At 35.9% G+C, this 21,736-nt stretch overlaps 1 protein-coding gene and 1 long non-coding RNA gene across 2 annotated transcripts in view; one reads left to right on the top strand and one right to left on the bottom strand.

Annotated features, from left to right (window-relative positions):
• The window catches only part of LOC111596199, an 83,366-nt gene that overhangs the window by 48,739 nt on the left and 12,891 nt on the right, over positions 1-21,736 (top strand). The gene's annotated exons all lie outside the window — the stretch shown is intronic.
• Positions 9,258-9,818, bottom strand: LOC111593669. The gene is made up of 2 exons (XR_002751060.2): positions 9,681-9,818; positions 9,258-9,619 (listed from the first exon to the last, which is right to left on the bottom strand). It is a non-coding gene; the product is annotated as an uncharacterized LOC111593669 (long non-coding RNA).

Raw genomic sequence — 21,736 nt, 5'->3', positions numbered from 1 at the left:
AAGCCAAACATTTGCGACATGCCTGCCGCACAGTTTAATGTTTGACAAGCAAAACATGCAACGCCTTGGCCCAGCCCCACCCACTGCCAAATGCAGCTGCGCCCGCCCCTCGCTGCACCCATTGTGTTTTTTTTTTATATTTTTTTTATAACTTCAGCTTTTGCTTGTCAGGCATTGCGAAGTGACAAATATATTTAATTGCTTGCAGAACTTTACTGCCAAAAAGTTTGTGCTTCAATACTTTTATTTCTTCTCTGATTTCATATATAAATATATGTATATATACATTATTTTATAGAGCTTCCTTTTGGCTCTCTGCTGTGTTTGGCATGTGTGAAATAGACGTTTTTATAATTGCGTATAATTACGTTTTCAATTGTGGCCTTAATAAGAGTTTCGCCTGGCAGAATTTGCCCGTCAGGCAGTGCGCTGATGTGGTTTGATGGTATATACAGAAACATGAGAATATATATGCATATATAATAGGTTTAAGCAGCTTAAACCCTCTTATGGAAATTAAAATTAAACTAAACATTTAAAAATATATATTAATGTAATATATAATTTATATAATATATGTACTTTAGATTTTTGATTTTTAAAATCTTTTATATATATTATATTTAAATATATAAATATATTTATATATATATATATATTTAAATATTATTCGAAATTTCAACTATCTAATATATGCCATATATTATTTTATGTGTAGGATCAAGTAGTTAGTATCTTTGTATCTTGTATCTACTACAAAGTCTCTAGCATTTAGTATATATTAACATAATATTCATTATTTAGTAACTAGTAACTTGTATAAAAAAGTTACTATAAATTATCTAGTATTTTCTAACGCGAATCTCTTATTTGCAGTTTATTGTATCTTGTATCTTGTATCTTATTTACCGTGCCACGTATCTCGTATCTTGTATCTCAAAAATAATATCTGTTTTATAATATCCAGTAACTGCTATCTAGTATATATAGTCTATGTAACCATATTTTTCCCTCCTAACTTGAATCGTAGATTAAAGATTTATGCAGCAGCTGCATTAAAATTTTAATGTCGTGCCAGCAAAATATTTAAATTTATTAATTTGATGCGCATTTTGTGCGACTTAAAAAGAAAATGAGAATCAGACAGAGGACGATAGAGAGAGGAGAGAGAGGCGGATGCAGTGGCAGAGTGCTAAAAGCAGGGCAAATGCTGCAAATGAGAGCACGAAATGTTTTAAAACTATTGCAAGTTGATGAAGCTACAGCAAAAGCTGTAGATATAATTATATATAAATTGTCATTAGATTGCAGTTGCTGCATAATCTGAAGTTTAATTAATAGCGTGAGCTACATACAGATATAGTAATTAATACAAAAAAGCAGAAAAAAGAAAAAATTATTCTAGTAATTAAAAAACAATTCAATAAGTGTTTGTATTCATTTATCTCGCAGACCTTTTTGGTTTTATAACTTTAAGTTTAAATTCCATTAAGAAAAGTTAGCTGAAGTTCACCTTTTCACTATACACGAATTAAATATGTTAAAACTTAATCTTACCAACTGATAAAAAAAGTTAAACACATATATAATAATATCATTAAAAGCAATACAGCATAATAAAAACGCTAAAAGTTGTTTCATGTCCTTTTCAAAAGGCTCATCCAATGCCTTTTATGGAAGCATAATAAAAAAAAAAAAACAAAAAACAAAAAACAGCAAAAAGTTATATTGCAGCTACTTAATGCTTGCTGCATAAATCGAAAATTATGACTTTACACAACATTAATGACAGCGAAAACACAAAGCAGAAAGCAAAAACAAAAAATAAATACATAAATTCACGATTATATTGATATTTTTATGCAAAATAATAATGCTGTGAAATTTGAATGGGATTCAATTGAATTCAAATGGGCCAGACTGTCATTAAAGATGTGTTTATCGAGGCCAATTGCCGCAGTATGAAATGATCACAAAATACACGAGGAAAATATAAACTTTAATGTGCTTTGAAGTTGAGCCAAAACAAAAGCAGAAACTTGTCTCGCATTACGAACTGGCTGACCAAACAGTGGATCACAGGCACAGGTTAACTAAGTGAGTGAGTGTGAGTGTGTGTTTAGGTGTTTATTGGATTACCTAACTGTCGCCAGGTTGTTCCTGTTTGGTCTCCTGCTGCCTGCTGCCAACTGCCTGCTGTTTGTCAATACTAATCTGCTGCCCTCGCAGAAACTACAGCAAAAAAAGAGAAGTTCTGGCAACTCAAGAGGCGTCTGCTGTGTGGGCGTAGCAACGACAACACAATCAATGTAGAAATCGAAAGCAGCGCCAACTACTTTGTGAGGGCCGTGAAGGCTCTGACGTTACAAACGTATTTGAACCGGAAATCAAAATAAACAACAGCAAATCAGTCAAACAAACAAACAACAGGAGGCTTCAGTTAAAAGCAATAAGGTCAAACCCACACACACACACACACACCCTTAACATGGGCGATTTTTGCGACAAAGCTACTTCAGAGTGTGCGTGTGCCTGTGTCTGTGTCTGAGTGTGTGTATAACTGCTATACGTCGAACATGTGCTCCAATAAAAGCTAATGGCACTCTTCCAATCAGCCAGCCACTTTCTGGCCCACCCAAATGCTATTGAGGTTTCAGGAATGTGGCCTGGCCAGAGGGAATGGCACTTCTTACAATTAGCTAGAAATTAATGACAATCGAGTTGGGGCTTTGGCAAAGAAATGAAAGTAGTCTGCACTAAATCGAAATGTAAACTTTACTATTTGCTGGATTCTCTACTTCCTTTTCCGTTCTGTGATGTCCTGTATCTCTCGAGTAGTTTAGGCCACAAAATATATAAGATATAGTGAGTCTGATAAGTTTATAGTTGAAATAAGATCTGAAAGAAATATTTTCATATATATTTTTTATGTTCAAAGACTTTGAGTAGAGTGCTTGAAATAACAGTGCAGCGCAGAGTTCAGGGTATTCCCTAGTCGAGCACTCCCGACTAGTCTTGTTTGTATTGTGCAAATCTAGACTTTCTTTGGATAATTGCGAATTCTTTAAGCTCATGTTCAAAGATTTTATCACATTTAATTGCTTTAAATATTTTTTTAATATATTTAACTGCCTTAAGTTTAAAGGCTTTTCGACTTGTTAATAATTGAAAGCTTAAACATCCAATATTTTGCCTTTAAGTTAAGCTATCTAATCTTTCGAAGGTCCGTCAAGTGTAGACAGAGCGAAAAGGGTCAAGAAATGTGGCGAAGGTAGCTAAAACAGAAATTTTTATTTTGATTCAATTTACAAGCGACATCAAAAGGCGGGCAAACACTTGGAACGCGTGTAATATCATTTACAGCCACGCCCCCTCCTCCCTGCGCTTTCTTTCTTAACTCCTTGTTGCCTACTTTTTTATGAAAATTACATTTTTACATAATTTAACAAGCCGAGTGGCGGATGAACGAGGAGCTGGGCTGGCAAACGGAAAGCCAGAGACTTGAGCACTCGTCAGCCTGCCTGTCTGTCAGTCTGTCAGTCAGCCATTTTTTATGGCCGCTACTTGAGCCATGTTGTTGTTGTTGCTGCATTGACCACTAAAGTTGCCATAAAGCGGCATAAAATTTGTGCTCCATGCGCTGCGGCGGCACTATAAAAAAGAAGAAAAACTGAGCCGAAGTGCCACTTGAGTGGCGCACTTTGAATGGTTTTTTTAAGGTGCCTTCAATAGGCAAGCCCCACCAGCTCGCCCTTCATATATTTAAGCTCAAATGATGTTGTAAATACAATTTTTTAGCAAGAAAAATGTCTTCATCATCAAGTAGCAAAATGGCGTAAAAGCTTTAAAGCCCTGTTGTTGTAATGGCCAAAAGGTTTGCTCTAAGTGGCAATTGGTGCTTTCGGCACAGATCTTGGGGGAGGCGGCGGCAGCAAAGGGTAAACGGTAAATGCTTTGTTTCTGTGATGGATGTCTAAGCGCGGAAATAGTTCACTTGCTAGAGATAAACATAGCGAGAAGTTCCAATAAATGCAAGAAAAATTGAGTAGAAATAAAAGCGTTTCTTCAGTAAATTAATGTGAGTAAAGAGTTTTGCTTATATTTTTAAAAGGTATTTTTTAATACCAATAATAATTATTAGAGAATGGAATGAGATACAACGGTAATTAATTCAGTAGAACTCATTTAAGTATCTGTTATATATAGATATATAATATAAATCTAAACCCATAAATAAAATGGTCCAAGCATACTTAAATGGACTAATCCGTTTATGTAAATGCCTTTGGGCATATCTTCTATTGGGTGTCTTAATTACTTCAGAGAATGTTAGGTGAATGTGTCATGCCATATTTTCAAATTAAATAGGAATGAGAGCCAGTCTGACATAGGAGCATATTTATTGATTATTGATTTTCGATTAATTATTGATTATTGATTGAATATTTATTCCAAATCCATTTTTTAAAATATCTTAAAGATATTTTTAAATGATTTGCAGACTTGCATTTTAATGATTTAATACTCCATACGATTTCATACTCCATTCAAGGTCAAGTGAGTTGCTCAGCTGACTAAAAGAGAATTCGAGCTACGGATCTAAAACAGACCAAAAACATAGAATGCAGTAGACTTGTGGTCTAATATAAAATTTAAAAAAGTAAACATAAAAATCCATACTTATGTTAATTATAAATTAATTCTTCACTATTTAAATTACAAATAAATCATGAAACCAAATGTTTACGTCCTTTAAAACATTGAAAAAATATCCACTATATAAGAAGTTTACTTCCAGTCCACTCTCAATGAAAGTTAAGTTAAATGAATGAGTAATAAAAACAAAGACTAAACTTTAAGTCGAAAAACAGAGTTGCTCACAAAAATAGAGTTGAAAGCTTAACAATAATACAATTCACTTGCTGTCGTAAGCTCACTTTTTAGCTTTTTGGCAAGCGGAATCTGTGTCGATGGCTGCGTAACGCCTTTAACCAATTGCCAGAAAAGCCAGAGCTGAAATCCTTAAGGCACTGCTTAAACTTCAATGCGGCCTAATAAGCTGCACGCACAGAGAAATCGAGGCGAATGGCCAACGCTTCACTGCTTTTCACTTGAAGAAAAACCTATAGAGCGACAGAGAGTAAGGGAGACCGAGAGAAAAAATATCATCATTACCAGAAATGTCCTGCAGCGTCAATTTGCGAAAGCCGTTGGCATTGTGCCCTCTGGGCAGGAATAGAGCAAAGCAGAGTGTATCCAGGCAGGACCCTCAGTCAGACACTTAAGTCTAATGGTTTTGTCAGCCACGCCCCAGCGAAAGGGGAGAGGCACACACTGAAAGGAAGAGAGAGAGAGGACGAGGCACACTGCACGCATACAAATTGACAATTTTATTAGCAACATAAATTAGTAAAAATAATCAATAAGCAATGTGCCAAAAAGCAGTCGAAAAAAACGAACAATTGAAATGGGCGCATAAATTCAATTTATATGCCGCAATTGCTGCCACTAAGTGCGATGATATTTGCGTGTGTATGTGTGTGTGTGGCAATTAGATCGTTGAATGTCCTCCGGGTTCCGTTAATCTCATTTCTTTGGCCTGCAGGACTCCACTAACTGCCTCTAATTGCTTAATTTGCGCGCATTTGAGCATTTGGAGGTAGCTCTCCCTTTGGCTGCGCGGAGAGTGCGGTGGCAGGTCCTTGGAGCTTTGCATTGATGCAGTTTGCAACTATTTTGCAGCAGCAGCAGCAACAACAAAGTTTTTTGCATTCAACTCTTGTTGATCCATTCAATTGGCGCACTAATTAGCTTCGTTTTTGGAAAACAGTTTGTTTAATTGAAAATGAAACAAAGTTTTTCGCTTAATTTACAAAAGTTATCAGACATCTGTTGGGCAGACATCCGTTTGATTTTAACTGTCTATCAAACTTTAGGGCTTATAAATATATGTATATCTATGTTGAGTTGCATTTGGAACTAACAAAGTGAATTCCTGTTTATAGTTAGTTGATATCAAGTCACTTTAGTGCTGTTGAATCATGTTATGTCGTCTTAGATTCATGAGCGTCAGCTAAAGAACTCATATAAGTTTAATAAAAACATTCTTCTTAGACAACTTTAATCGAGCATTGCCTTTGAACCCTCGCTTGTGCCTCGTTTCATTAGCTGCTTAACATTTCCGGCTCACTTAAACTGAAGTGAGACCCATTTCTAGTATCTCTCGCGCGCTCAATGTCTGCAAATGAATGCAAATTTTTAGCTGGCTTTTGGCCAAGTTGAAAAGAACTAAACAGCTTCACACTTAAATGGCCGGAAATGAAATACAAGCAAAGCGACAAACAGGGCGGCAAATGGATTGCAAGGGCCAAGAGGCTGACCTCTTATCTCTGCCCCGCTTCGTCTCGCTGTCGCTCACTCGTCGCACACAAATTGCTGTCAAACTTAACTGAAATTAGAACGTGATTAGATTTCATTTAAGCATTAAGCACAACTGACAGCCAGCATGACAGCTTAATTGGGGTATGATGCAGCATTGAAGCTGGAGACGTTCGCAACTTGAAAATGATATTTTGAGAACGCAAATTTATTGACAATTAGCCAGAAAGAGAGATATGGAAAGAGAACGACATGAATTGGCCATAGTGTATATAGGAACTGAGCTCACATTAATTATAACGTGTATAATTAACAAATCTCGACTCGATGCCAACGAAAGGACGCCCGCAGACACACTCACACACACAAATAGCCACCCACACACACACACACACACACACTAATCTGGATAAGTAAGCGTTTAATCAGAACATAGAAGAGAAGCTAAAGATAGTTAGTCGGGCTGGGGGAATTAGAGGTCTGTGCTCGGTCAGGCGTATTAATTAAAGCTCACAATGTCGAATTGGGTCGCTGTCCACGCAACTAGAAGTTATTAGTTGAGCGCGTATAGATAAAGCTGCTGTACAGTCCAATTTACGGCATTAATGGATGCCTAGAAGTAGCATGAAATTGTCTCATAATTGACCAGGCTACTTAAGCGAATAAATATATATCTATATATATAAGAGTATAATAGATAGATTGTTATGCAGAGCTGCAAAGAATGAGATTATCGTGGGAGCAGCAAGCCGAAGCGACTCGGCTGTCAGTCACAGTTATGCGCAACACCTATGTCAAAGTCCACAGCGCCAAATAAACACAAGAAGCAGAAAAAACAATTTGCAGGGCACAAATGACAACCCGTCACGTAATACGCAGCCAAACAACAACAGAGCAACACACGACAGCGAGTCAACTTAATCGTTGCAAAGTTAAACAAACACAAATAGATTAGTTCGAGAAAAGGACAAGCTGAAAGGAAAGCAAAGCGCCAAGGCTGCCCGGAAACTGAAAACCGAACAACAACTATGTGACTCTGTGAGCGTCTGCGCGTGTGTGTGTGCGTGGGTGTTACGAAAAAGGCAGCAAAACAAATTGCCTTTGAGCCAAACGCCATACGATTGGCCATTGACGATTGCTTACTGAGCAGACAGCAGCTGGTTAAGACGAACTCATAGCAAACTTTGAACTATGCTAAAAATTTATATAGTTACATATAGTATACTTTATATAATAGAAACAATGTGAACTGCTGTAGTGACATGCCTAGAATATGATTAACCTTTGCTGATTAGTTTATTTATTCAATCTTTTCTCATATAAACAATGTATGTAAACATGATGCAGAGTTCTCAATTTTTATCTAGAATCTAAACATATATTATCAGTAGAATTGCTACAGTATTTTGCCGGAAAAACAAAGTGAATATATATATATTTATAATTAATAATAATAATAATAATAATAATAATAATAATAATAATAATAATAATAATAATAATAATAATAATAATAATAATAATAAATTAATAAATTATCAAATACTATTATTTATTTATTATTACAATTATTACTTATTTAAAGTTTTGCCCATATTTAAATTTTCCACATTCTCCAAGCAACATGCAGACATTCAAAAATGTATTCTTTCTGTTTAAAGGCACTTCAAATATCAATTAACTTAATGTCATTTTAAGCAAGTGCTGTTTACCCAGATCATGAGCCGTCGACCGAAACAAACGCAGTTGAAAAGGTCAATGTCGAGTGAATATGACGGCTGCGGATGAACATTATATTGAAGCACATCTTAAATTAGCTTTTTAGCTCAATTGTGTGTGGCCACAAAATCAAAATATATTACATATGTATTTTAGCATCTTCTCAATTTTCTAAATCAACTTGAAACCAATTTATATAACATTGATAAAGCATGTGCCTTAAAGACAGGTGTCAGTTCTCTAACATCACAAGGATATATATTGGCTTCAGAGTGGATAATATTGAAGAAATTTGTGATGTGTCTGCATATGTATATGAATACAACTGATAAAGTTTCTTAAATATTCTCTTATTAAGCCATCTGTATAAAGCAAATATTCAAAAGTTATCCAGCTAAAATTCCATATTTTAATTATCAGGAATTGATAGAAAATCAATGAAATTCTTCGCTGAGTAATTAATTAAATTTCCAATAGTTCGCTCACTCTCATGCTGCATTAACTTTGCATAAACAAAATCTATTCTTATTTTTTTGCACTCGTTCCCATAGTTAAGCCGCGAGCAGGTATTTAATATGCCTTCGCTGGCTATTACGACTCATGTTGAACACGTTTACCGCATAGAACCCATCATGCGGCAAATGAAAAGCTTAACTACCCGCTCTCATTATCATTATGCTCATCATCACCAGCATCATCATCATTAACTAGTTGAGGGAGCTTGTTACTTTGCATAAATAGGAATATACTTGACTAGGGCAAGCTAATTAGCTTACAGACATCGCAACATTTCATTAAACAAATGGTCCCTGGTGTATAATTTTAATACGCAATTACAGCCAACTCAACGCTCACTCAATTGCCCGATAGTATGTCCTAGCCCCACCGCCAGCAGCAGCACCCACCCACCTAGCAGTATCAGCTCCCTCTGATACTTGAGCATAAGCCAAGGCAATAAATTTGATTTGATGCTCATTGCTCGCGCTGGTTACCTAAGCAATTCTCGGGTTGCCTGGTACTCGGCATGGGTGGCATGGGTGGCATGGGGTGGGCTTTAAATTATTTGATAATTTATGCGAAAATTATGTGACAATTGAGCGAAAAAGCGTAGCGAATCGAGCCACGGCTCAAGTTTCCTTGGCAACAAGCACGCGTCCGGGTCTTTAGGCTCAAGGAATGCGCTTTATTGGAAACTCTTCCCACACAACATCATCATCAATCAATTAGTTGCCATATCAAATAAGGAAAAATAAATGTGGCCTTAGGCTTCATACCAGACGTTACGCTCCCGCTCGCTGGGCAATACCAAATCGTCGATTTCATTGAGTATGCGTATCGGAAAGACATACTTAAAGAACTCATAGAGCACAAACAGAACCGCGTCCAGCATTGCGATACGAGCAGAGCCCACAATGCGACCAATAGGATATACTATAATACGGATGGAAGCTGCTCACGAGAGCCAACTGGTGTGCGGTGCACAGTGCTGGGCTGCCCAGATAGAAAAACGACTTAGTCAGTGCTGCAAAAGCGTTGAAATAATCACTTTGTTAACAGTACTCAATGCCCTTACTCCAACTCACCTGCAGCCAAAGATCTTGCAATACTTTTAATTATTTTGAAAGGCTTGGGTTGTTTGCTTTGATACTTAAATTTCATTTCAAAAACTAAATTTCAAACTTGAGCTGATCTGCTAACGAAAACTTACCCACAGCACTAAACTCAAAGCCTATGCATATTTATTTTGATATTTTGACTTGAAGAACTTTGCTCTTGAGAACATTCTGCTAACCACACTCGTATTTCCAATTAAGACCGCAAAACACGCAAAAATTTCAACCACAGCGTCTCAATTACATCTCATTTAGCTGCTGCTACACCTGTGTATTCAGCTCGACCGCAAATTGTGTTGTCTGCATTATTAAAATGCTTGAATTTATGCTTAACTATTCCACTCAGCCCACTGTGTATTTAGCTAATGAATTTTATCGGGCATAATCAACGCCTTTTGTGGGCCACGTGTCGAGCGCCATCTAGCGTCCAGAGTCTAATTGTTGCTAAGCAATTGCAACACTCTTGGCCAAGCGATAAACATAAATTGCGATAGCTTGGTTTCAGCTGGTGTTTTGTGTAATTGGCATATGATAAATACTTTATCTATAAATATATGTATTATAAATTAAATTAAATGATGTTGGAGTATAAAGTAAAAACGTAAGGAAAGTTCGAACTATTCTAAAATTTGTACTTCTGTGAGACGTAAACTAATCTTCGGAGACTCAAGAATCTAGTAAGGAAAAACAACTCCCTTTCGAGAAGCTTAATTAGCTGATCTATATAATTATTTATATATTTATACGGGTATATTAGGGGTAGCTTAAGTTGAAATCCTTCACATTTTCCATGCCAAGATGTATGAAATAGCACATAACTTGTCCTACGATTATTTGTACTATATTCAATAGCCTTGCAGTCAGCTTTTGTGATACGTACACAGCGTGTAACGCACTCATTAGCTTTGCGTGCTAGCACGAGCTTACCTGTTCTATCTGGCGCTTATAGACGTGAAATTAAATATTAATTTGTGCGCACAAAATCTGTGGTTAAGCCGCGATTTATGCTGTAAAAATAAACCCGCCTCGGCCCATTCCAACTGAGTTCGGCACCGCCAACAACCCTCTCAAAAGGTAATTAAGAGCCGCACGTTCAGCACCTGTGCACACAGCACAGCTTACCGTAAGGTAACAAAAGTTACAAAAATAAAACATTTTTTTTTGCAATTTCCCTTTTATTTTTTAATTTATATTTGTTTTACGTATTTGAACACAACAGAAAATATTGCATACTTTTAGGCTTGCGCTTAATATTTACCGCAGAACGACAAAAAAGCAAACAAACACATTTAAATTGCAATCAATCAAGGCCGTTGGGCGTGGCGTGGCCGTAATGCAAAATTGAAATTAATTATAATGCATATATCAACATTTAAGTATGTGTTTATATACACACACACACATATATATAAATATATGTATATTTTTATTTTTATTTGTATATTTTTTTGTACATTTTTTAATCAACTTTACTGGCTCACGTTTTTTTTATTGAATATTAATTTGCTTCTGCTTTTTTCTCTTTTTTGTTGCATTATTTTACAACAAACGCAAATGCGACAAAGAAAAAATTATTGTAAGGCCTGCGCTTTAGCAGCTTCAAAGGCTGTACATTTATTTTTATTCTATATGTATATACGTAACAAAATAAAAATTGTAATCAAATGAATTGTTTTAAAATGCGCCAGCAAAATGTAAATTTTTGCTGCCGATTTGCAATTTAATTAAGCACGTTAAATATGTCAACTTTTATTGGTGTTGCCTTTATTGTTGTTGCCGCGACTTTGTTCTTGTTTATTCAGTCGCATAGATTTAATGAGCAAATTATGCGGCCTGTAATTGGGTCGAGTTAAGGCATAGCAAGACCTAAATGTGATTAGGTTTTATGCTTAGGGTGAGATGAGGAAGCTAAAGCAGGTGAGAACTAAATTTGTTAGCTGTGTAACAGCCTACAGTTTATATAGGTGTGTGTGTGTGTGTGTGTTTGGAGTTTATCAGCTTGAGACATTTGAACTTGTTGTCTTCAGCTACAACTAAAAATTATTTTAATTTTTATGAAATTATTTAAATAATAATAATAACAAAACCTTCATATTTCTTTCACATAAAAATAATTTATTCCTTTCTGAGATTTCCTTCTTCTGAGATTTTTTTAATTTAAAGCTTTATTGTTGTTAAAAAAATGTAATTTAGTTAATCATTTTATATAAAATATTTTAATATTTCGTTCCATTTTATTTAATAATTTTTTTTTTCATTTAATTATGCCTTTTTTTTTATTCCAAATAATTTAATTTCATATAATATATGATATAGAAAATAGTATAAAATGACAGTAGTTAGTATAGTATAAGAGTAGTTAGTATAACAGTTGTTAGTATACAAATATAGAATATATTTTAAAATATTTTATTTTCTTCAAGAATTGTAAACAATTTGAGAGTCAACCTGTCATCTGTTATGATTCCATTTATTATTCAATCGAGGCGTAGTTCGTCTTTTCAACAGCTTGTGATGCTGGCTGTGCAACTTATATGCAATGCATACATTAACCATTTGTATTCAGTTGTGATAGGTTGGTCGTATTGAAAGCGTCATAATTAAAAATTCCATTATCTGCTGTCCAAGTTAAAGACTTAACTGAAGTCTCGCTTGTTGCAACATCAACATCAACATCTGCATCAACTTTCTCAATGGCCACTCAACGGGCTCTGAAAGGCTGAGCTGCGCTTGTTGAGGGTCAGATCGGTACATCATTCGCATCGTTCACAGACCGCACACTTTAACAATTATTGCCAACCACATGGACATGGACATGGACATGGGCACAGACACAGACCCGGACATGGACATGGACATGAACATGGACATGGACATGGACACGGATGCGGCACATGAGCAAGGACATTCTCGGCTGCTTGTAATGTGCTCAATTTTTCGCATTTTGCACAGCGATCGCGACGGGCGGAACGAGCGGCTGAGCGATTGCTGCAAGCGGCAAATATGCTACTGTTGCTGCCAGGTGCCAGGTGCCAGGTGGCAGGCGGCAGGCGGCAGGCGGCACCTGCCATCCGACACGTGCTACCTGCAAACTGCCAGCCATAATAATATTAAACAATACATATAAATCACTCAGCTGTCTGACAACGAGCCAAGCGTCCAACGAGCCAACCGGGCAGAAACTGGCCGGGAAATGCTTGGGGAAACGGCTGTGACAGGCTGAAGGTTTTCATAAAAATTTACCGCCATAATGCTTATTTTAAAAGTCAATATGTTCGCTGCCTGTTATTTTAACACCCATCGTGTACAGGTGCCAGCGACCGACAATCGCTTGCTCATATCCTTTGTAAGAGCACAGAAGGCAACGCCAGCAGCAGCAGCAACAAAAAATGTCAACCCACAACAAACAACACACACAACAAGCACAACAAACAGAGCATAAAAACCAAACTGAAGCAAGTAAACAATTTACACTCAACTGCAATCGACTGCGCGATACTCTGTTTGCGGGCGAAAGAACGGGTTTTGGATGAGATATAGATACATGAATTGCTAGAAAATTAGATTAAAGACAATAAATATATATATAGATAGAAGTAGATGGAGCTTTAGATAAATTTGTAGAGAAAATTATAGATATAAATATGCCCAAATATGAAGATAGATAGAAATGCACCAAAACTGGAAACGATTTAAACTGCGAAAGTAGCTCGAAGGCCGAAGTTTCATTTCACCAACCAAAAGATTTTTATTTGACTTTAAATATCTCAGAAAACTTAAAATTATAAAAAAATTATTTTGTTCCTTTCACGACTAATAGACTCTCTTCGTGTGCTAACGAACAGTGCAATGAAAAGCTGAAAAAGGGAAACAAGTGCGAGTGGCCCCGCAGCCATCTAAAGTTAAGCGACACATGTCAACTGGCCAAAGCCAGGCACAAAAGATGCGGGTGCTAGTTGCCGCTAGCTGCTGCCGCTGTTGCTGCCGCTACTTCAACTTCAACTGCTGCTGCTGCTTTTTCTCGCTCATATCCTGCTCGCTGTCGTGCGCTTTATGTGACATGATTATGTGCAAAAGTGCAACAGGCAGACAGTCGGGCAGTCAGCCAGCCTGACCTACACCCTTTCACAGGGCCGCTGCTCACACCTGTCGCCGTGTCAACTGGCCCTCAAGCATTGCCAACAAGCTGCACGTGAATGGGCACTGTTTGAGGCAGGAATTTGCTGTTCAGTTTCCTTGACAGCCTGGCAACTGCTATTCCAAGTCGGAGCAGACAAAGGATGTCTATAGATATATAAGAAAAATATACCTTAAAGCTCATTAAAGGCAACAAAATGTTTAACAAATTAGCTTAGTTAAGGAAAATGTTGATGAAATATTTAAAGATAAATTTGCTTACAATACTTAAGAGAAATTTAAATAGTTGTCCAATTAAATATGAATTTAAAGCTTTGGCTACGATTTCACTAATGTATAAGAAAGTTAATTATCTTAGTTTGAGTAATGAAATTATTATAAAATGCTGAGGAAGACAAAATAAGAAAAACATGAATGTTATTCAGGCGTATACGCCTGTCTAGTACTTGTTCACGCTTCAAAAATGATTAAAGTCTTGAAAATAATCAGTTGAATTTGACATGCTGCAAAGGGCGAATTTTATAATTTGTAAGTATGCAGGAAGCTATAATTGTTGATTTACTAAATTCTGCTATTTTAATTCTAAAACTTTGGAGTGTACCCAAACGTACATATTTAAATATACCATATCTGTATACTATGTTCGCGAGTTCGCAGTTTTATATCGCTTACTGCAATCAGTCTTAAGAATTATAGTACTTTCCAGTAGAGAGCCTAAACACACTTCTTAAAGCTTCCAAAACTGAGAGTTCCAACGAGTCTCTGACTCGAATTGCCTTCACTTCGTGAACAAGTTTTATTCTACTCGAGACTATAAAAAATTACTTTATCTTGAATAAAAACATTTGTGGTAAAGTCATGGAATGCATAATATATTTTTAAAAAAAGCAACGACTTTTCTTTGAGTTCGCTTGACGAACTGATGACTGGCCTGTTGTTTAATAATATTTAATAATAATAATAATAATTACTTCAAGCACATGGGCTCCATTTTGTATAACTAATGAATTATGCATAAATGTAGATATGAGAGCTGAGTATATGCAGTGCAGACTTTTAAGAGTATTTAAGAGTATTAAATCCAGATAAATTGCTCATATTATATACAATCTTTTTATATTATGTTACTAAGCTTTAGTGAGTGGACCTTGTATTGTAGTACGCGTTCAGACTCTTACAGTGTCGAATCGTTGAATATTTATAATCGTTGAATATTTATATAAATTTAACTACATATAGCAAATATGTGTCGCTTTTATTATAGAGCGCTGCTTATTATAATCATCAGTTGTTTTCTTTCAATTGAAGTTAGTTGTCAAGATGTAAAGATATGGGAAGAAGTTCAGACCCCAATAAATGCCGACAATGACATGACAAATTTTCTGCCCAAGGTAATATGAAAGGAATAAACTTATTATCTTTGATATAACTAAATATTTGTAATAGTTCGGGGAAGCAGTGCTTGAATATTCGGGCTGCGGTTTTGCTTACCTCCACGAAACAGCGAGCGTTGGCAATCAGCTTAATGAAACGGAGCTGCAATTGGATAAGTTTCCCTGGACTGTGATTATTTCGAATGATTCAAACTATTTGGGATCTGGATCTCTGCTCTCACCAAACACTGTGCTAACAGCTGCCAGTATATTGATTGAATTCACGACCGACGCACTTGTCGTGACTGCGGGAGAATGGAATATTGAGAACGACAATGAGAAGTATCCCCATCAAGTTAATTTAGTGGGGACAATTATCAGGCACGAGGCATACGCTGGCGGACTGATCAATAATGTGGCCTTGCTCATACTCCAGTCGGACTTCATCTTTCAGCCAAATATCCGCAGTATCTGTCTGCCCGTTTCGGGTGCAATGTTCGATTACAGCAAATGCAAGACAACGGCCTGGGTACCCTCTAAGACCTCAATACCTATAATGTCACAACTCGAAATTCAGCCCAGATCAAAGTGCGAAAAGCGCCTGCCTAGTGAATATTTGTATTTGAATTCCACACTCGATGAGAGTCTGATGTGTGCCATGGTTGCAACTGACCAAAACATTTTATATCTGAACTCTGGAACGCCGCTCTTCTGTCCCTTGGCGAACAATCCGAATCGGTACACCCAAGCGGGCATAGTTATTGGAAGCATTGATCGCAGCAATGCTATAACTGGGCTTTTTGTTAATGTGACACATCTAATGCCTTGGATATTTAGCCAGCTGGGTTCACGTCAGACCGATTTGAAATATTATTTACCCTTCAATGAGTACCTGTGTGACTGTTAAATGCTAAATATAAATGACGCGATCTATAAAAAATTGTAATTCTGAACAATTCTAATGAGTTGTATGCACATATATAAGGAAGACCTAAGTAGTAAGGAACTGTCTGTTTTGGAGCGGAAGTCTGTTTTGGAGCGGAAGTGACGTCACATCCGGTTTAGATAAGGTTTTTTTTTTTGGAGCGGAAGTGACGTCATATCCGCTTTAGATAAGGTTTTTTTTTTTGGAGTGGAAGTCTGTTTTGGAGCGGAAGTCTGTTTTGAAGTGGAAGTGACGTTTGTGTGAGTGATATGCATGCGTAAAAACAAAAAAACAAAAACAAAAGTGATAAGGGATGGTGATGGCTTTGAAATACTCCTCACATCATCCACTTTTTCTTTTCAATAAAGAATCCAACGAATCATTTTTTTCTCTCTTCATCAATGTGCCTGAGGAGAGAGCTTCTTAATGCATCAATACTTTTTTTATTTTCGCTAACAAAATATTCTCTTAACTCTTTATTCATATCTTCTATATACAATAATATAAAGTTTTTCACTTCGCTAGTAAAATCATCATTTCGAGTATTAGATTCTTCAAGCATTTCAGCCATTTTATTATTATTTGCATTAGTTTGAGAAGTTATGCTATTTAAACTATCTGCAATATATTTTTGAACTTCACTAACTTTATTATGTATTATGCGCTCTAAGTTTCCATTGTTTCGAATAATCGCATTTTGGGTGAATGTCTTATAATCAGCGGCTTCTTTTTTCACATTCGAAGAGTAATGCCCAAATTTATCGAGCCCCATTTTATTTCTTTTTAAACAATGAAGTTAGTATATAATGTTTGCTTCTCTAAGCTCCTCAATTATTGATATTATTTCGTTATTATGGTTGCTGTGTCCAGCTCCTTGTGATGCGATTAGAAGTTTTAATCTATCTACAATTTCATTTGGGTCATCCCAATATATGTAATTGGATTTATTTTCATTCAACTTCATGAGCCCACTACCAGTAAGAAGTGATTTTGCTGATTGCGATGCTGATAAAGGTGTAGATGAAGCAGTATCTGGGAATAGAACTCTAGCTGATAAAGATGATGTTCTCGGGAAAAGTTTTTTAATTATATTTAAATATTTTTAGAGCGATTGCCTTTAAGTTGACCATCAAACCTATTCTGTTTTCTATGAGCATTTGTTTCATTTAAAATATGCTTATAATTTTTCAGCTCTTCCAAATTATACTTATTTGGATCATTCTCATAAATTAAAGAATATAAACCAACAGTTAGCGGCCAATTTTCACCAGTCTCCTCCAATACAAATTTTCCATTTGAAATGTTTACTTTAGAATTCCCTAACCGCAAATCACCATTATCATCTTTATACGGTCCATATGCCTTATCAAGCATCTTTCTTCGAGCTAATTCACTTAAATTGAGTATTTTTTCATATTCATATTGTTGTGACTTTCCAATACTACCCATAGTAGCATCACCGAATTCATCGTTATCATCATCATCATCGGCATCATCTGCATTATCATAATCATCATTAAAACCAGATTTTTCAGATGAATGATTTTTTGCTTCACGTCTATTTTCAGGTTTTGATATACTTGATAATGATTGTGATGGTGTTCGCCACTTTATATCTTCTTTTATTTCTTTTTTGGGCGCTAACAAATTCTTATTTAATATTTCGCTTTTATTAACAAGTTTTTCTAGGGGAGTTGTTATTGGTTTTAGAGATTCTTCTAACTGTAGATCTGTTTCAGCTTTTCCTAACTTAATACTCTGAAATTTTCTCTTCAAAACTTTTCTAGTTTTCGCTAGATTACTTAATATATTTTCATTACTCATTTCTGTTGTTGGTAAGCTAGGTCAGTTCTACTGTGCACACTCACACATCAGTTTTATGAGCTTGGGGGCAGTTTTATCAGTTATATTGTGTGAGAGAGCGGTTTTATCACATCTAAAAACAAAAAACAAAGAGCTGTGCTGTTTGCTCTTATTGATGGCAGTTATAGAGCTGTTGTTATGTGGAAGAATTAGATGATGTAATCACAATCACTTAAATAGTCTTCGTGACTCAATTGATACTGAAAGAGATATAGATATGTAATGCTTTTTATAAATGAGAAAACAAGAAAATTTTTTTTATATAATATATTATCATAATTTTTATTGAGTATTAGCATTTGGATTACTTCTTAATGTTATATGCACAACGGGGTTGTTGGAACCTGGAACGACTCGTTTTACAACATTAAATTGTTGAGAGTTAAGGCTTTCAATAGTGGAATCATTAATATTGCTATATGATTTAGGTAGGAATAAAATGTAGTTAGGTAATTCCAAAGCTAGGGATCGACCATGCGTTGTTTTTGCTCGCCATGCCTTTAGAACATTCATCTCCAGATTGAGCGGCATTTTCGTTTTATTTAACAATGCTTTCTCCCAGCGGGAGTTAAAATTTTGCAATGCGTTAATGTGATTTATCTTAACGTTTGGTGGTGGACTCTGCACTCCTCCAATGTCCTGCTGCTGTTCTCCACCATCTCCAGACATCTCCAAGTGGTGATGTGTATAGTTGTCAAGCAATAAAATGTGGGGCGTAAACCTATAAACTTAGTCATTATCTTCCCATTATTTTCATCTTTCATCATACCTAGTACTTTCTTATTGCATCTCAGTATTTTGTACTTTTCTGCCAACTCTGGTGGATATTCAGATGTATCGAACCTCCTCTCAACGTCGTCGCGAATATCAGCATACGAATCGTTTATTTTATTTTTTTCATTAATTTGCAATTTTATAATGTCCCCATGCATAAGTATTTATGTGATCACTCTTTATATATCTCTTATCATCGCTCGCGCTTAAAGCTACCTTAGTAATTTTTTGTGTATACAATTTATGTAATTTGGACTTAAAAATGAACATGTCATTGGTTGTATACGTTTTATTTTTGAACAAACAGTCTGAAAAATGTTGCATGCTTAAGCCTTTTAATATAGATCTTTTGATACCCTTCGCCTTTTTCACACAACCACCATCTTCATTGCGCAATGAGTACATTTTGGGGTGTAAACCTATAAACTCAGTCATTATCTTCCCATTATTTTCATCTTTCATCATACCTAGTACTTTCTTATTGCATCTCAGTATTTTGTACTTTTCTGCCAACTCTGGTGGATATTCAGATGTATCGAACCTCCTCTCAACGTCGTCGCGAATATCAGCATACAAATCATTAACTCGAATGGTGTATATGAATGAGTCAGTGTCCATATAATTTAATGTTAGTTTATCTTGAAATTTTGGAAGCATATAGTTATAGTGAAAATCGTACATTTTAAATTTTGAGAGATCTAGAACGCAGAATCCTAAATATATGGGTTTATCATATAAATTATATAGTCGGCTCATTTGTATTGCATACATATTCTCGGAAAATCGAGCGGAGCTATGGAAATTTGCTTTTGAGATTAATGCTCTGGCACCGAGACAATTACAATTCGTAGTCTCCCATGAGCACACTAACTTTATATTTTTCCTATTCTCTACATTCTCTATTGTTTTACCAAACACAGCATTGTTTAGCAATTTAAAAAAATCTTTCTCAAAGCTCGTTTTGGCTTGCGTTCTATAATGTGTATTTATATCAATATATTTTTTTAGCCAAGGAGATTGCTTAAACCTTAAAATTCTATGAATTTTACTTAGCTCCAGACCATTCCGAACGCATTGCTGCAAATTCCTATAGTGGATGGGGTACTTATATTTTGGATTCAAGTCAGCAATAAGCTTTTTAACAGTAGACAATGCTGTTGGCTTCTGATTTCTGGGACAAAACGGTAAATCATTATGTGAATCATGTAAATTGAGTGGATAATTTAAATCTACCTCAAGAATATACCCATATTCAGATTCTTCATTAGCCTCAAACACATTATATGTGCGAATCTCCCCATCACTCATCCAGGAGAAACCTCCATATGGGAGATATTGAGACATAGCCCACCCATACAAATTATTAGCATCTAAGTACCATAAATACTGGGAGGGAGCCGACTCATCATAGTCATTCATGTACTTATGATTGGCTTGAGAATACCTTTGTGAGTATTGCACCAGACCTCCACGAATACCCCTTTGAATTAATCTCTGCATATCAATGTCTGTGAATAATTCCAACTGTATTTTTGTTGACTTTAGCATAGCATCCCATGATAAGCGTGGAGTTGTGTAATAATGAGCTGGGTCAAGTGAGTAAATACTCATACATATTGAGCGAAAATTTTCAAAAACATCTGTCAGTAGTGGCACATCGGTCTTCAAATATAATTCCAGATAGTCTTTAAGTGTTTGACAGCGAAAGACTTTCCAAACACTTTGCGCATGCTGATAATCTTCAGCCGAACACTCACTATTCGAGAGTCTATTGAAAAACATTTCTCTTGATGGTAATGAGTTCTCATGCAGGCGGTCAAATGAGCTTAAATATTCATATGGGAATACACCTTTTCTGCGCATTAAATTCAATTGATGTCCGTCATTAGGAAAGAAACGTTTAGTACTCAACAGAGCCTTCATTTCTAAGTTTGAACTTAGAGCATCTAGACTCGCAGGCATAAAGCGAAACGAATCTAGAAATCTCAATTCAAGTTTTGTGTCCTCAACATATATGAATTTCGAAAGAGAAATGTAAAGCTCCTTATTTAAGGGGAGAACTTTGATTTCGCCTGGAACTTTAGATAACTCTCGCACAAACAAGTGTGCATCATATCGCGAGAAATTATGAAAGAAAATTGGAATAAAAGTGGGGGTTTTATATGAAAGATTGCATGCAGCGTGTGCTGCCCCTCTAAACGAGCCTTTCAAATGATAATGATCTCTAACTCTATCATGTAATAAAGGCTTATTGCATATATGGCAATTAACTGCATCTTGAAATATTTTCTCTTCTTCCACACTCATTGTAAGGGGCTTTATGATACTTAGATAATTCCTGTAAAGCATAATGACATCAGATATCAATGAATTTATGAAATGTTTACCCGCATCTTTTGCTGTATGTATTGCAAACCTATCTAGTCTTGGGTTAAATGTGCATTTAAGATAATAGGCATAGGCTACATTCTCACTCACACATTCATTTACAGGTCGCAGGCTACAGTCAAAGTCAGCATATACCACAAATGGTACAGCCATGCTATTAAGAAAGTTCTTAAATCTAAGAGGCTCTGTACCTTCAGTGGGGAGTACTGATACCATTTCACTGCAGTCGGAGGGATGCTCACATCCTTCGAATAGTTCAGGCAAATATCGCAAAAGTATAACTTTGCTGTGTTGGAAGTAAGCTGGCTTCGTACAAGTCTGTTGAAAGTAAAAATTGTATTTAAAATATGTAAGCGCACACATACATACCTTGATAGGCTCTTAATAAAAACATAATGTGAATTAGTTGCTCCCTCCAACAACAATAGATTAATGTGTATTTTCTTTCTCTTCGAAGATAGGTAGAGGGGTCCAATCACCACGTTCTTTTCTGAATCAAAGCCAAACACGTTTACACTCAATTCATTGTTTTGGTGCTCAAATTTTTTTATGTCTTGCACCTTGAG

Source organism: Drosophila hydei, unplaced genomic scaffold (assembly GCF_003285905.1).
Source record: "Drosophila hydei strain 15085-1641.00,03,60 unplaced genomic scaffold, DhydRS2 tig00008116-arrow-pilon, whole genome shotgun sequence".
Classification (NCBI taxonomy): Eukaryota; Metazoa; Arthropoda; class Insecta; order Diptera; family Drosophilidae; genus Drosophila; species Drosophila hydei.
This window is presented reverse-complemented; position numbering and strand designations above follow the sequence as displayed.